This window comes from Calonectris borealis, chromosome Z (assembly GCF_964195595.1).
Source record: "Calonectris borealis chromosome Z, bCalBor7.hap1.2, whole genome shotgun sequence".
In the NCBI taxonomy this organism is placed as follows: Eukaryota; Metazoa; Chordata; class Aves; order Procellariiformes; family Procellariidae; genus Calonectris; species Calonectris borealis.
Genome location: NC_134352.1, coordinates 6,037,837 through 6,053,493, shown reverse-complemented (window position 1 = coordinate 6,053,493; position 15,657 = coordinate 6,037,837).

The following is a 15,657-nucleotide window of genomic DNA, read 5'->3' as shown; positions in this document are numbered from 1 at the left end:
AGTTTACCTTGTTTAAGCTTACACTTAGGTCAAGTTGAAGAGCTATAGAACAATACTGCTTTTAGAAAACTGTTGAACACACTCCAGTTCACTTTCTTCTTCCCTTTCTGAGAACAAAATGTGTCCTCGCCAGCTTACCTAGATTGTTTAAGCACTGAGGAAATTGTGAGCTGTTAACTAGTGGATGTAAAATGTCAATAGTTTCTGAGTTATTATCTGCAAACACATGCATTACTTCAAATATACATAGCTAATGCTAAAATTTATAAAAGTAGAGAAACTAACAAAAATATTTCATTGTAAATAAATGTTTGATTTCATTAATTAAAATTGTATTTGAATTGATTTTTTGTTAAGTAGATGCATTTCTTTGAAAGCTTTTCTTTTCTCCTCATATATTTCAAAATTTACTAAGTACCAAATGGGAACTGAAGCTCTTGTGCTAAACATTTTTTAACTTCAAAAACTGGGTGGACTCTGCCTTGAAGAACTTCCCAATGGTCTAGCAAATTTTGACAGTGTTATCATAAAATATGCTGAAATATTCCCCCCAAAGCAGATTTATAGTACCACTACAGCACAGGAGTGTATCCTCTATGTAGTAAGGTCCTTAAATATGCAGGAATGTCACAGGTGCTCTCATATGTCATTTCCATCCATAATAATTATAAGGGCTATGGACAGGGGAAAAATGAAACATAGATGACAGTGGTTCCTTTCTGCTCCAGCAATTCCTCAATTTACAGTAAATCCCTGGGGCTCTTAGTAAGTAATTCAAGTTAGAGAAGCGTGGGAGGAACAGACCAGCTGTGTTATTTTGGGGTAGCATCCTTATCCTGTGTTGATAGTCTGGGAGGTGTCACTATTTTGCATTGCATCTTTTCATAGGACAATTTTTCGATTTCCTTTTTTTTAAGTTGCACTTGAGTCTCTAACCTCTTCTCATATTTCCTTAGGAAATCCAAATCCATCCTGAGAGATAATATCGCTGTCAGAACATTTTAGGCTTGGTAGATTATTTTTGTGATTTGTACTACAAAGCCTGTAACTAATCAAATTGAGCTGCTTCTCCCAGCACTCACGCAGGGCTGCACCTAGCTGTGTAATTAGCACAAGCACGGTGTACCTCTGGAGAGCGGGTCAGCGCTGTGTGGCGTGCCTGAGGGGAGGCAGCGGCACGGGATGTCAGCGTTTAGATGTAGCTGCATGCTGAAGGATGCAGGAATCTGCTTTTCTGGACAGGACTGGGATAAATGAGTCAACCCAATGCGGCTGTGCTCTCTTGGAGCTTAGTACGTAATGTGCAATCTTTATCTTCAATATAAATTGTGTACACTTGCAAACTGAGCTCTTTTGGTGCTACGCTGCTGCTTTAGACAATTTTGGAGAAATAGATGGATGTTAATTTGACAGCCCCTGTATCTCTGTCCTCATTAGAGATTTCAAAATGCTCTTTGTCAGGGGATGACTGATTAAGTAGTAGCATTGTGAATGTGCTACAGAGCTAAGAAAAAATTGATTGGCCTGACCCAAACATTCAATTCTTCATTTAGGTCAAACCTTTGTTGGAGGTTGCCATATTTTGATTAACTTTTTCTCATTAATTTGTATTTTCATAAATCTCTGCACTTTGAGATTCCCTGTAAATCCCCAGGCAGAGATGTTAGTCACATGAAAAATCCTCAACCTTATACTACATCTAACTCAAAATAAAAAACTAAGTAGATTTAGGTGAATGCTAGTGCTGTAAGCTAGCTTCTGTTTGATACTAAACGTGCCACTGTGCCCAATATGGAACCTCCTGTGGTTCTGAAGCAAAATTCTTGTTTGTCTTTGCTGGAAGGGTACCAGAACAATTAATTTAAGGACATACTCTGGACAGTCTCAGGATTTCTCTTTTAAACTTGTTCAATTTACCACCTTGTTACCAAGGTTCTAGGAGTTTTCTTTTATTTACTATGTGGAAGTTTAATTTTGCTCACAATATCTAGCCAAGTTGTTTTTGCAGCTACTTCTGAAATCAGCAGGATTGCATACCTTTCTTTGAGGGTGGTTTTGGCTCTTCATATGTGCTTCTTTTGTTGCTGTGGAAAATGAAGGCATTTTAACCATTAATAAAATATAAGTAATGTAATAAGCAAGCAAATTATAAGGAACGTTAAGAGGACATTCACTAATGGACAAAGAAAATGCCTGCCAAATTTTACCCTGACATTTATTTTTATAGTAGACCAATATTTTTTTTCAAAAATATGTTTCCAATAAATAGCTCGACTAATTTTTATAGCAATAACACCATTCCATTAAAATATTTTCTAATAAAATCTAGCTAATGTTTACTAATTTTGCAGGCTAACATAAACCAGTGAATTAACAATTTGTAAGAGTTTCACTGAATTAAGAAATTTTTAATCTGCCATAAATATATAGCTGTTGGTTAAGTTTTGTGAATGTAGTCTGTAAAAACTACCTTTTCCCATTAAATGATTAAAATGTATTCACATAGTAGTACATAAGTACATAAAAGTAGTACATAAGACATTTTGGTGGTCTGTTTAGTTATTTCCCTCAATTATTTTTGGAAGTGACAGTAATGAAAATGTATGACAGTAATAAAATGGGAATTCTCACCTTAGAAAGCTTTTATCTTGTGGAAAATAGTTCACAGAAAAATAACCTAAGAAACAGGGGTTCGTAAACATTGGTCAGTATGTAAATATAGAAGTTAGGTACCAGGCACAATATTGGAAGAATAAACCATTGCTTATGTATGGCAACAGGTAGATCCTACCATGTTGGGGTGAGTAGCTACCTGCAGTGTGATCTCTTCCGGAGGGTGCTTACGAATGATTTTGAGGTCAGAAAGGAAAGAGAAGGTATGGAGTTCTGTCATTAAGCTGCTGGTCTTCACAACCCATTTAAAGAAAAGCTGGTGTCTAGCCTGGTGTCTTGGTGGATGACTCTGGGTAAGATGGGTTTGGGAGCAGTCTGGTGTCTGCAGGTAGTAGCAGGTTCCCGGTTTGATGGTGACACATTCTTGTTTTCCCCAGCTATGTCTGCAAACCTGTGGTAGTTATTAATAAGACTCACAATTAAAGGCATTTAAAGTCATGCCAGTGCAAAAATACATGGTATCCAACATATATCTGCAGCTTAGTATATTATGACATGCTATTTACCTCATTCACAAGAATAAATTGATTTGTACACCTAATGAGTGAAATGGGAGGACCACTTGGGCAAAAATGGCTTTCAGTCTCTAGTAGTATAGTTTTATATGATCAATGTCAAAGCAATATATCTGTCTGAAAGAGCAGTGGGCCCTGGGAGTGTGAGAGTCTAAGCTTTTGTAGACCAACATCTGCTTTGTACTGGATAAGACCCTAATCTTCTTATTTTGGCTGATGTTTTAGTGTTTAATCTGTTTTGCTAAGGAGCTCTAATATAAATGTTAATATTTTATACAGATCATGCTATTGTGCTTCTTGCAAATAGCTGGAAAGCCCAGGAAAATGTCTGAAATGAAGTTCCTGGAATTTTCTGAACAAGACAGAAGGCCACCTTGGAAGAAATTTTTCATCAGTATTGAAAATTCATAAGAATTTTCCCATGCACAGTCTATGTGTTATAATGGATTAGCACATAAGTCTCTTATCTCAGAAATCTTGGAGGTTTTATAATGTCATTTCACCTCACACGTTTAAAAGATGTGTAGATGAGGCGCTTAGGGACATGGTGTAGTGGGCATGGTGGTGTTGGGTTGACGGTTGGACTCGATGATCTTAGAGGTCTTTTCCAACCTTAATGATTCTATGATTCTATGATTCTATGATCTACACGTCTTTTAAATACTTCCAGGGATGGTGACTCCACCACTTCCCTGGGCAGCCTGTTCCAAGGCCTGACCACTCTTTCAGTAAAGAAATTTTTCCTAATATCCAATCTAAACCTCCCTTGGTGCAACTTGAGGCCATTTCCTCTTGTCCTATCGCTTGTTACTTGGGAGAAGAGACCAACCCCCACCTCGCTACAACCTCCTTTCAGGTAGTTGAATGAATGACAGTCTTTCCAACTAATTTCACTGGGCATTACAGCAGGCTGTAAAGTTTTACAGTCTGATTGTCTGCTCTTGCACATGTATAAAACCAATGTAAGAATGTGCAACTGGAATGCAGTGGATATTACAGTGTCCAAGAAACATAGATTTGTACTCACACGGTGCCTGCAGTTGTGGAGATCTGGACAGAAAGAATGGACTACCATAATCCATTTCAATATTGAGAAGCAATGAGAAGACTTGGGTAGCACTACTTTAATTTCTAAAATCTTCTAGGTTTTTTTGGAAGTGCAGATAGCTTTAAAGTTTTGATTGAAAATAAATTATCCTGGGAAAGAATTTGACACTTTCATGATGAAATACACACTAGTTTTCAAATAACTGAACTATTTCATTGAACATCAGAAATGTTTTCTGGCCTCAGATTTCCATTTGGCTAATGACTCTTTCAGCATAGAGTATGACTAAAGCTGTCACTGCAGCAACTATAGTAATACATCAATAAACAATGTTTCCCTGTTTTTGCTAGCTTTACCAAGTGAAATGAAAAGATCAGTGGACTAATCAAGCTGCTATTGGTGGAATGAAAATTCACAAAATATATACAGCTGGAAAAAAATGGGAATGTTCTTTAAGGGCACTTACTTTCTTGTACTTCTTGAAAGAAGAGCTTACACCTAACAAATACATTTGTGCAAAGTTTGTGACTCTCAAAGACCAAAAGGATATTGTTTTTTGGTGAACTTAATATGATTTTCATATATGATCACACAAATAATGTTTTAAACATTGATCTGTGGAAGGCAACATAATACTCTCTCGGATCTTCACAAGCTCTGAAGTGTAGAACTGTGAAGTGTAGAATCACAAACTGGACAGTGTGGAGCTGTTTATTTATACCAGCTGAGATCCTGTCCAGATTATCTTTCAGCTCTAGAAACCAGTAAAACATTAAGATTAAGTCTTTTTGAGTACATCTCCAAGGACATTTTCACTTAAGATTCAAAACTAAACCATGTAATATACACAATACAATTTTCTCTAAATTGCTTCCTACTCAGACTGACATGAATTAATTATTAATTAAATAAGGAAATTTTTTTGGATGTTCTAACATACCTAGATTACTTAGTAGTGATTACATCCTTCATTGACAAGTTCAGTTTCCAGTAGATGAGGTGCTCACCTTTCAGTTTAATTTGACTATTTAAAAATATTTAATTAATTTTTGTTTCTGTAACATTTTAAGTTACATTTTCCAAAACTATGGATTATGACTAGCAAGCCAAAAATAAAAAATGTATTTTTAATGAACATAATTCATGAAGATGTTTTCTACATAGCAGATTGATATATACGACCATGAAAATGTACAAATACAGCCTTAACCCTGCAAGCTCCTAAGTCTCTCAAATTTATAAGCACACAGTCTTTTTTCACTCTCCAAATATAAGACATTTTTATAATTTCAGAAACTTTCCTAATAATACACACTTATTTTGTCATATCCTGGTCCTTACTGTCAGCAGGGATGTTTTCACCAGCTCAGTCCTTTGTAATTTGTTATTTCAGTTACTTGCCCAGGGGCTCACCCCATATCATTGGCCTATTTTGTGTGTTCCCAGGAATCCATTCACAAGCTGTTAAAAAGGGATGATATTGGATTTAGAAGTCTGAATAAAGTAGGACAGAGATTTCTGCTATGTAGATAGAACAGCTGGAAACATGAGCAAAAAAAAAAGAAGGATTTACCTGATCTTACAAGCAGAAGCTGCATGCAACTAAAAAATAGGCAAAGAATACTAGTGATTGACCATATTATATGTTAATGAAAGGTGGGGAATCTGAAGGTGAAATGTTGACTTTTTTTCAAAGAATAAAGGGAAAATAATGAAAGGCTTTCTCATATTAGGAAACATAGGAACAGACTATAACCAACAGAGTGCATTTCCAATAACCTCTTTGCTTCCCATACACTTTTTTTTCTGTCTCATTCTGTTTTTCTGTTTTTTTTTTTCTTGAGATGAACACAATAATAATTTCCTTGTGGTTTTTTAGACATGCACAACTCTAAACAAAACACCTTAGAGAACTGGGACGTATTACTGGTCTCTGTCTCCATGGTAAGCAATATGTTGGCTGTTATGTCTGAGGAAGTACAGAAACAGAATACACTTCCAGTATATAAAGGGATCATGCATCCCTTAAATCATAAAAGTTATAGTGCTTTTTTGCACAACTTTTGAGTTTCACCAGGCTTCCATTACATTCATGAATGAACTAAACTGCATAAGTCCCTCCTTATGCACAAACATACATGTTTGGGTTTGAATTGTGTTTTAAACAGGAAATACATCATTTAAAATTACTTTATTTAATATTTAATAAGATATTATTTAAAAAAAGGCCCTTTGATGCTACATTTTCAGTAGTAGAAAATGCTTACAGCATGGCAAGGGAGAACTTGTGACTATGGGATGTGTGTTCTTCAGAAGCTGAATGGAATACTTGAGTGCTCCAGCATTGATCAGGTCTTGTATGACTGTAATTTTAAATTATTTGCAATTTAATTTCTCCATTTTGTTATACAGAGAAGAACACTTGCCTTTCATCAGGAAAGAAATACAAAATTCATAGCTGAATAAGAACCATAGAACTCATGTCACATTTCATATTCTAATTGCAAAGCTCATCAGTATTTTAACAAGGTTATCTCACTTATTTTTGGAAAAAAAATTCTTTTCTAAAAGGTTTCAATAACTCAGATATTTAATTGGGATCATACATTGTACTTTTGCAGTATACTTCTTTTATGAATGTCTTCTAAAAGGTTTCATACATATGTGTTTGACAATAGTGAAGTTATTTCATGTCTAGGCACTTGTTGACCTTTCTCCTGCTAATGGAGTAATACAGACTTGTCAGGTACTTCTCATACAGATATGCTGACTCCTTATTCGATGGCACATTTTGAACAAATACACAGGAACTCGTTTTTAGTGATGGAGAAAATTGGATACACTCCCTATTCTTATTTGTGATTTGGCAGATTAGTGCCACCTTTTGCTTCTTGCCTATTAGCAACTACATTTAATATACAATTAATATTAATTTCTGGGCTTCTGCTTATATGAAGGCTTATGGTCTTGAAGAATATTTTTGATATTTGATATTTTTACACCTTCAGCTCTTTTAGGAGATGATTGATACTGGGATAAAAGTAAGTTTACTCAGTTAAACAATGATTCCAATGTTTCATTTGTTTGATATTAATTAAGTCTTTCAATTCAAACATGTGATTTGTTTTCCCCTTCAATCTTCTTTAAAAAAGATGTAACTACTATTCTGTTCTAAAAAATAAATATACAAAACGCTAATACTATTCCACATCAGTTGGATATGCTTTTTGAAAGTAACTGTTTTAGAACTATATTTTAATAATCAGATTATATGACACTTGCTCTCAGTAATACCTTAGATTCTCTGTTAAGTCCCTTAGTATTAAAGAGAGTTAAACTACCTCTAGGAGTGAATAAGCATGACAAAATCTGACCCTTCATGTCTGATAAAAATAAGACCACACTACAGCTTATCAGTTCTCCCTGAAGTTAATTTGAAGTTTAGGCCATAAAGAGGAGGGGGGGGGGGGGAAAGAAAGAAGAAAAGAAAAAAAAATAAGAAAAAAGCACTGGGCTGAAGAGAGCTAATTTCTTTCAGAATTTCTCTCTGCATGGGAGATTTGATAGCAAGTACTGTAGTTTAAAAGTCTGAGTAAATGCAAATGAAGGAGAAACTGGGACATCTGGATATAAAAGTATATTATGTAGTTCCAAGAGGTCCAGTGGCACTTGTGTTGTGTTTAATCAAGTAGAACAAAGTAGATATTAGATCCTGGTAGACTATTTTGCTTAGCATTCTACAAGTTGTATTTAAATCTCGGTGGCCTGAATGCTAATTAATAGAACAAATTAATCTTTTTGACCCAAAGGAAATTTACAAGCATGTTCTTCTTACACTTACAAGGGAATTTATATAGGCTTTCAATGGCTTCACTGCAAAGACTGAATAATAGACATGTGGCAGTCCCAAACCAAAATTAGGAGGAATCAGGTTTTAATCAGTGAGTTTTTTTAGAATGTAATTGTTAGAGTAAAGCAAGATTGCCACTCAACCCAGTGTCAAAACAGTCTGACATCTTGGAGGAGATTATGTTCTCAGAAGGAAACCATTTTTTTCCCATTGAAGTTTGTAAATCAATACTGTTCTCTAAAAGTATGCAGAGGTTTTCCTAATGTGTTTTGTTATGGAAACAAGGAAAATAAGATTACAGTGGAGGCCAAATGGAAAAACGGGTCTGAATGTGAAGAAAAGGAAAATGCATTCCGGTTGTTGAGGTACAAACTCAAAAAGTGAGGGCATTGTGGGTGAGAATGAGAGCTGAGGCCCGCATTTCCAAAATACAGGAAAAAAAAAACCAAACCCATCCCTAGGCTAGTCAATGAGAAATGTTCCGCAAGAAGTCCTTTTAGCTGCTACATTTTGGGTTGGTGGGGAACGTCAAGGAGCTCTGCAGAGCAGAAAGGAGACATATTTTCACTGACAGAGGACTTTGAAAGAATATTTTTGCATGGAAAAAAAAAGTTTGGATCACGTTATACTTGAATTAAGAAATTTCTTAGAACATGAGAAAAGCTTTCCCAAATAAATGTTTACCTCATAAATGCACTGGTTTTAGATTTGAAGCTCTGCTCTCCAGACACAGCCTTGTCCGCTTTGCTCTTGTAAAGTGTCACAATATAATAGAAAATGTCAGGTTTACCTTCAGTATTTTTCCTCGGTTTTCATGACTACATGTGTACTCATTTCTTCTCAGGAAGAACTGGCATTGTTTGTTTGATCATTTCAGAAATAGCAACAAAGGTCTCGAGACCACTGCCAGCAAGCAAAACCCTGTGTGATCCTACCCTGGGGTCAGTGAACCCTTCACTCAGACATAGACCAGCAAGAGACACGCAGCAAAGCAAACACGAGGAAACGACAATGGGACGGAGTAAGCTTTGCATTCAGAGCAGTCGTTGTAGCATCTTCGTACCTTTACTGCTGTCAGCTCTTCCAAGTGCAGTTGCAGACTTTACTGAAGTAATGTCCTGCCTCAGCATGGAGCTGTGCAACCGGCCAGTCGTAAGACCACTTCTCTGACAGATCTTTCTTTCCTTCCCTGAGGATCTTTGAACATGAAAGCTGTGTTAGACTTCCTGGCTGCAGACCATGGTAATAAATCATCTCACAAAGGCAGATCCGTACAGCAGTGAATATCTTTTCATTACCATCTATGCTCTAATCCAAATCCATGGGTTTTGTCATGCCCTGAATGTGCAGGATTCTCATCTCTGAAGGGTTGTAACATGATAGCTAGAAAAGTTTTAACTTCCTTCCTGCCATTATTACTGTTGTACAACACAGAACAGCTTTATCTTAGCACCATTTGGCATTCTGCCCTCAATCTTGCATGCAAAGTCACGTGTGCAGGCATGTTGTCTAGCTATCCTCATTTATTTTGTTTTGGGGATCAGCAAGGAAAAAAATTTGTCACTTCAGCTTGGGTGTCAGGAGAGACTGAGGAAATTCTCACATACACAATCAAGACATCTTTTCAATTAAAAATTCTGCATTTCTCACTGGAAAACAAAAGTGGTCAAGTAAGGACACTTTACTATCAACACTGAATCACTGAAACCCAAAGCTTGATACTGTTTATCCAGCCAGACAAAGTTTACAGCTGACTAGTCTTCTTGAAAAATCTTGCAGTTTTTTTGGTCTAAATAGATGTGTGCTGGTGAGCATCCAGAATTGGTACACGAGCACATTGCCTGCCCTGGGAAGAGCTGTAGCATAGAAACAGCCTGCCTGGGGAGTCTCCAGGTACGTGGTGTGCTTCTCTGACCTTATGAATGCATGTCTAAAATGTCAAGGGTTTTGATTTACATCAGTAAAAACAAAATCAGCTCAAAACAACCTGTATCATATGACCCAGAAGAAAATGGAGAAGAACCATAATTACCTTATTTTAAGTTTTTCCTACTAAACTGATACTCATACGGAATTTATTGGTAATTATTGAAAACCATTCTCTGTGGGTTGTTTACAGGTGAAAGAAAACTGCAGGTGTTTTTCTCTAAGGCTGGCAGAAAAAACAATTGGTCTGAATTCTCACCCTCATGAAAAAGCCATAACCAAAAGATGGATTTCAGTTTATATCATAAAAAACCCCACAGCTGGGATTTACATTGGTCATACCTTTCTAACAAACACACTAGCTGCCCCCTGCCCTAAGCTGTCTATACATAGTATACCATGTGTAGTCTCTTCCTTTTTCCCAAAAATGTGACCCTTTTGAGTGGTGCAAAAATACTAATTGAGAAAGATCTTGGCCCAATGGATCTTCTGAAACTCTAAATAGATTACTGTGTCATTAAAACACCACCCTTTTCTTCCATTTATTTTAAAAGACTACACATGAAATATTGTGGGGTTTTGGTTTTGTTTCTTTCAACTGTCGTAATCAAGTAAAGTTGCTGATCATATATCCCAATATTATTTAGCTCCCAAATTTCCCATGGCAGTTAGGTGTCTGGCTGCAGCTCTAGCAACAGAGTCTGCTCAGGTAACATATAAAAAATGCACTATTCAGCAGTGATGGCACAAAAGCAGTCATTCATGGTACGGAGCTCCTCAGCCAAGCAAGCACTTTTACAAGGCATTTTTATCATTATTACTATCTGGATACTCTACCCTAACAGAATGTAGCAAAATAATTAAACTGAGCAGGCTGCCAAAGTACATGCTAATTAACTTTGGTTAACTTCCTCCAATATTAGCCTATGAGAGGGACATAATTTGAAATAATTAGGCATTGGAGACCTCTAAAAGTTCATCAAGTCATTCATTTTCTAATGCTTTGCCTTCGCTGAACACTTACGAACCTTAGGGATCTTCTTGAACTGTGTTGCCTTTCATAAGCAGGTGTTCTGGTGCTGCGTTTCTGCAAAAAGCAGGAATCTCACACTAGTGTCAAGTCACTTGCCTAGATGAAAATGAAGGACATTGAGCTTTACAGAGGACCAGCAGGATGAAAATCTGCATAGTACTAATCTAAACCAACAGAACAGTCAGGTTTCCTTCAATGCAGGAAAGCAGATTGCACTTGCTCAAGGAAAGAACGAAAAAAAGACTTTTCATTTAAAAATAAGCATGGCAAGTGACTCTTCACACATTGAGCAATATGCTTCTTTATGATGCAGCTAATTCCTCCAAGCCTTGTCCTCTAGTCCCACAGAAGCCAAAGAGAATTTTGCTAATAAACTTTATAGTTGGTAGCTTTTTACCTTTGCTGGGGGAATGCTGTGATTTAAGACAGCTGCACTATAGCTGCGGTCATTACTCTTCCCAGAAAGAAAGAGCAGTAACCTTCTTCCCCTCCCTATTCCTGGAAAGGATAGCTACCTTTTAGATGTCTTTCGATACCACTGAATCTGTTGAACAAGAGGTTAAAAAAAACAACAAACAATAACCAGTGCAGACAGACCAATTCTAGGAAACCAGATACGCCTTGAATATGCAGGCAAAAAAACCCAAAGCAGCATTAGCCCATCTGTTGACACTAACCAGTTCGGCATCTCTCGCTTTGGGTTTCAGTGTAACCATTCTTTTCAAACAATAGCAATTTTCACTCATAAATTTGTGCATGTGTTGCCTTAAACCGTGATATCCTGCTTGTGATGCACAGAGTGTAACTCTCTTCTGTACCCAAACCACCAATTCAGGAGACTACTAGCTTCCCGAATCACTCATATATCTTCTAACATTTGCACAGCCACCTACTCCAAATCAACACTCAGCCCAGAAGAAACGTGCAACACTGCTGCATGGTCCCTCAGCTTTTGAAGATGGGGAACAACATACTGTTTTACTGTTTTGCTGTTAAATTTTTACAAAGATAGGTTTCTGCATATATCTGTCACTAAGTGTAAAAGAAAGCAACTGAAAAGAAAAAAGTTCCCAAGTTTGGCAGTGCATTAGTGTCATTTTTCAATCAGTTCATGTGTATAGTCACAAGCTGAAGCAGTCTTCATACAAGTTCTGCATTAAAACCTCTTAGGGTGAACTGGCTCCAGACCAGGACATTCCGCCAAGGAAGCATGAATATTCCGCAGAGCTGACCTTATAGATGTGACTGTAATTTATTGTAGTAATAAATTTGAATTTATCCAGCATGTCCACCTCTTACAATTGTTGCACAACCCTCGGGCTCCTTATCGTTGGCCTTATCCTCCCCTCGCAAGTGCCTACCATTCCCAAAGAGGACACCATTCCTGTGTGCCTCTTTCCCTGATTCCAGTTTCAAGGCCTTACAGGTAAATATAACCTGGGTTAAAAATGAAAAAGTTAAAACCAAACAAACACTTTTTTTCTTCTTCTTTAGGCAGAGATGTAAAGGAGACTTTTTTCAGTTTAAAGGTTTTCTTACATATATCCATAATCTAAGGATAACATTACTACATTCTTGAAGGTCATGAAAAGACAATTTAATTCATTACTTTTGAGCCAAGATAAGCTCTGGAGTCTGAAGCAGACTCTGAAGCAGACAAAGGGTTTGCAGCACTAGTAGAAACTGAGGTCTTGAGGCTCTGGATCACTTTCAAGATCCCACCTCGAGGTGACTTTCCACATCAACCCAATTGCACCAAGCAGGGAATGTCCACTTGGCCTTCCATGCTGAACCTCAGAATCCTCTACAGCATGGCCACGTGTCTTGATCCCACCCTGCTCTGCTGGGCACAATCTGCATGCCCAGAGGGCTCTGCACAAAGCTGCACTCCGGTCTCTGATGGCGGGATGAACCAGGACTGAACAAGGTGATGCACTGGTGAAGCACTTGTTTTTGGTTGTTAGGTGCTTGCCAGAAAGCAAAATGCCATGTGGCCAAAACAGCAGACACCTGTGTTTCCCAAGCCCATGAAAACCCTGCTTTGGGAAGTCCCTTCTTCCAGACCTCCAACGCCTTGCCCACCAGCATGTCTGGAGAGAAGACATCTATAACCGAGTCCTGTAAAGCCACTGACACTGAAGCACCAGCAGCACTATTTAACTGGGGCTTAAAAATGAGTCTGGGATAAATATTTTTTCCTTTTATCCTGTACTTTATACTGAAATATCTGCCTTTCATTTAGAATCAGAATGAAGCCTTTTTAGTTTCGAGTGTCATGTTCACTTACCTTCCTGCTAATTTTTTTTTGTCTCTAATGCTGTTTGTCAGATTGAACTATTTTATAGACTGGAATATTTTATAGTTGGTTAATGTTAGACACAGTTGCTGAGTCCACTTTAAGCTCTTGTGCAGTACATAGAGAGGCATTGGTCTCCTGGCTGGTAATTTAGAGCAGTAGCTTAATTTAGGTGTTTTGAATTCTGCTCTGCAAGGGCTTATCTCCCTCCATATGTAAGGTCCTGCACACTGCCACTGCCCAACCTCCCCAGGAACCTCCCCATACCCTGCCCATGGCCCAGGACCCTGTTTCATCCCAGTCTGGGACAATCAGCCCCTGCCCCAGCGATGCCGTGAGATACCACAGCCCTGCGCTGCTTGGCCATGGGCCATGCGGAGCCAGGTCCCACATGCCAGCTGACGTCACAGGCCGTAGGTAGTTTGGGGGCTCCGCCTCTTTGTGATTGAGGTTAACCCATGAAAACACTCATTGCTCCTTCTTCCTTGGTTCTCAGATAGTTACACAGTATAACTTTTCATCTCTGAAAGAAAGTTAATCTGTTTACGACTATAGCCCATTTGAAAAAAAATTGCCTCAAATTGTGTAATCGAGTGAAGCACTGGGCCAAGAGGAAAATTGTTTTTTGGGAAAAAAAAAAAATCAATTCTTTGGTAAGTTCTAAGTCTGGATTTATGGGGAAAAAGTCCCTTCAGTCCACTCTAGAAGGCTTTTTCCATTAACATCGGGATAAATCATAACACTAGCAATCAATTTTGAATCCTGCAATCTATTGAGAGTTGGTTTCTGCAGCTTAGTCTGCACTCTGCATTGATGAACAAGTGTTCATTTCATCACTTTCACAGGTCTTCAGAATGACTCCAGTGAATTAAATCAGGAATTTTATTATGCATCAAAATTGTAGCATATTGATAAACAACTATGTTGTAAAAATGAATGTCAGCTCGTAGTGCCATGTTTTACAACTTGTATGAAAGCCTTTCCAGGTGCAGCAGTTGTATTACTTGAACCTGTGTATCTTATACGTCCAGTACAAAACACATTCTGCCTATTCATTCACCTTGATAAGCAGCATGGGTTAAATTAATTTTTCTTGTTCTTTATTCATAGAATAGGATACTCTTGTTCACTGCTGAAGTTATTAATTTATTTTTTTCCTCTCCCAACTGTCATTTTCATCGATGGTCTGAAGATTTTGTACGTTCTGCCAGAGATATCTGCAAATAAGTTCCTGCATTTTAAAATGTGTACGTATTGGCTAATAATGCCGACCTAAAAATCAGGTACTTAACGCATGGAGATCTATATCTTGAGTTTTTCTTATTTTGTTTTTATTTTGCTTAGCTTGTTTTGATAACTAAGCTTGGTTAGTTATCGAAATAAATATTCTTAAAAATTTTATTTAGATCTTGTAACTCAATTTCTTTGTTCCCACCATTCCTGAAACAAAAGAAGTATTTAGAATACTGTGAATTCTTAACTTACCGGCTTTTGGATAAAAGATTTTGAAAATAATTTTGTTTTTAATAATTTTAAAGTTATAATTTATTTCTTGTTAAGAAGGCAGGCTTGAAAAAAATCTTAGAGCTAAACTTTAAAAATATGTAGCTGAACTATCAATAACTTAATCTTTTCACATATAAAACTATTTAAAAGCTAAGAGTACCAGACAATTCCATATTGGTGGAAAATTAAAGGACTATATTACCGAATCTCAGTTCCACAGGTATTCTCCACACTGCAATAGACTGTGCGAAGTTAAATTGACTGAAACACATTCAAAAAAAATCAACAGGAGGCAGTTTCAGAAAAGAAGTCTTCCTTTTCAGTCAGTCATTTGGAAAACCGAAACTATTTTTTATTTCATAAAGCATAAAAAATTAGACTTTCTTGAATCAATTAATTCTCTTCTTTCCTTCCTCTCCTTCATTACAGCTCTGGTGGGGATATGGTAGGGAAATACGAAGAAATAGTAACAATAAGAAAGAAGATGCAATAGTTCAAGCTGGTATTCCTGCTGACTGTTTTGGTATGAAACTGTAGCTCATACTTCTTGGATTCCTCCTAAGTACGCTAACACGTTCTTCCTCATTTTCCTACTTTCTTACTCTTGGTTTTCTTCTCCTTTCACACAGAAACATGAACATCATTCAAACTTCTAACCTCAATATTCACTTTCAGTCTCAAGGATATCCTATAGCTCATAAAATTTAATGACTGATCTGCACTTTTACAGTTCTTTGGACAGTTTGGGGTCCAAGAACAAGAAGTAATTGACCAAAAAAAAAGACTTATTTGTTTATTTCTTTTATTTGA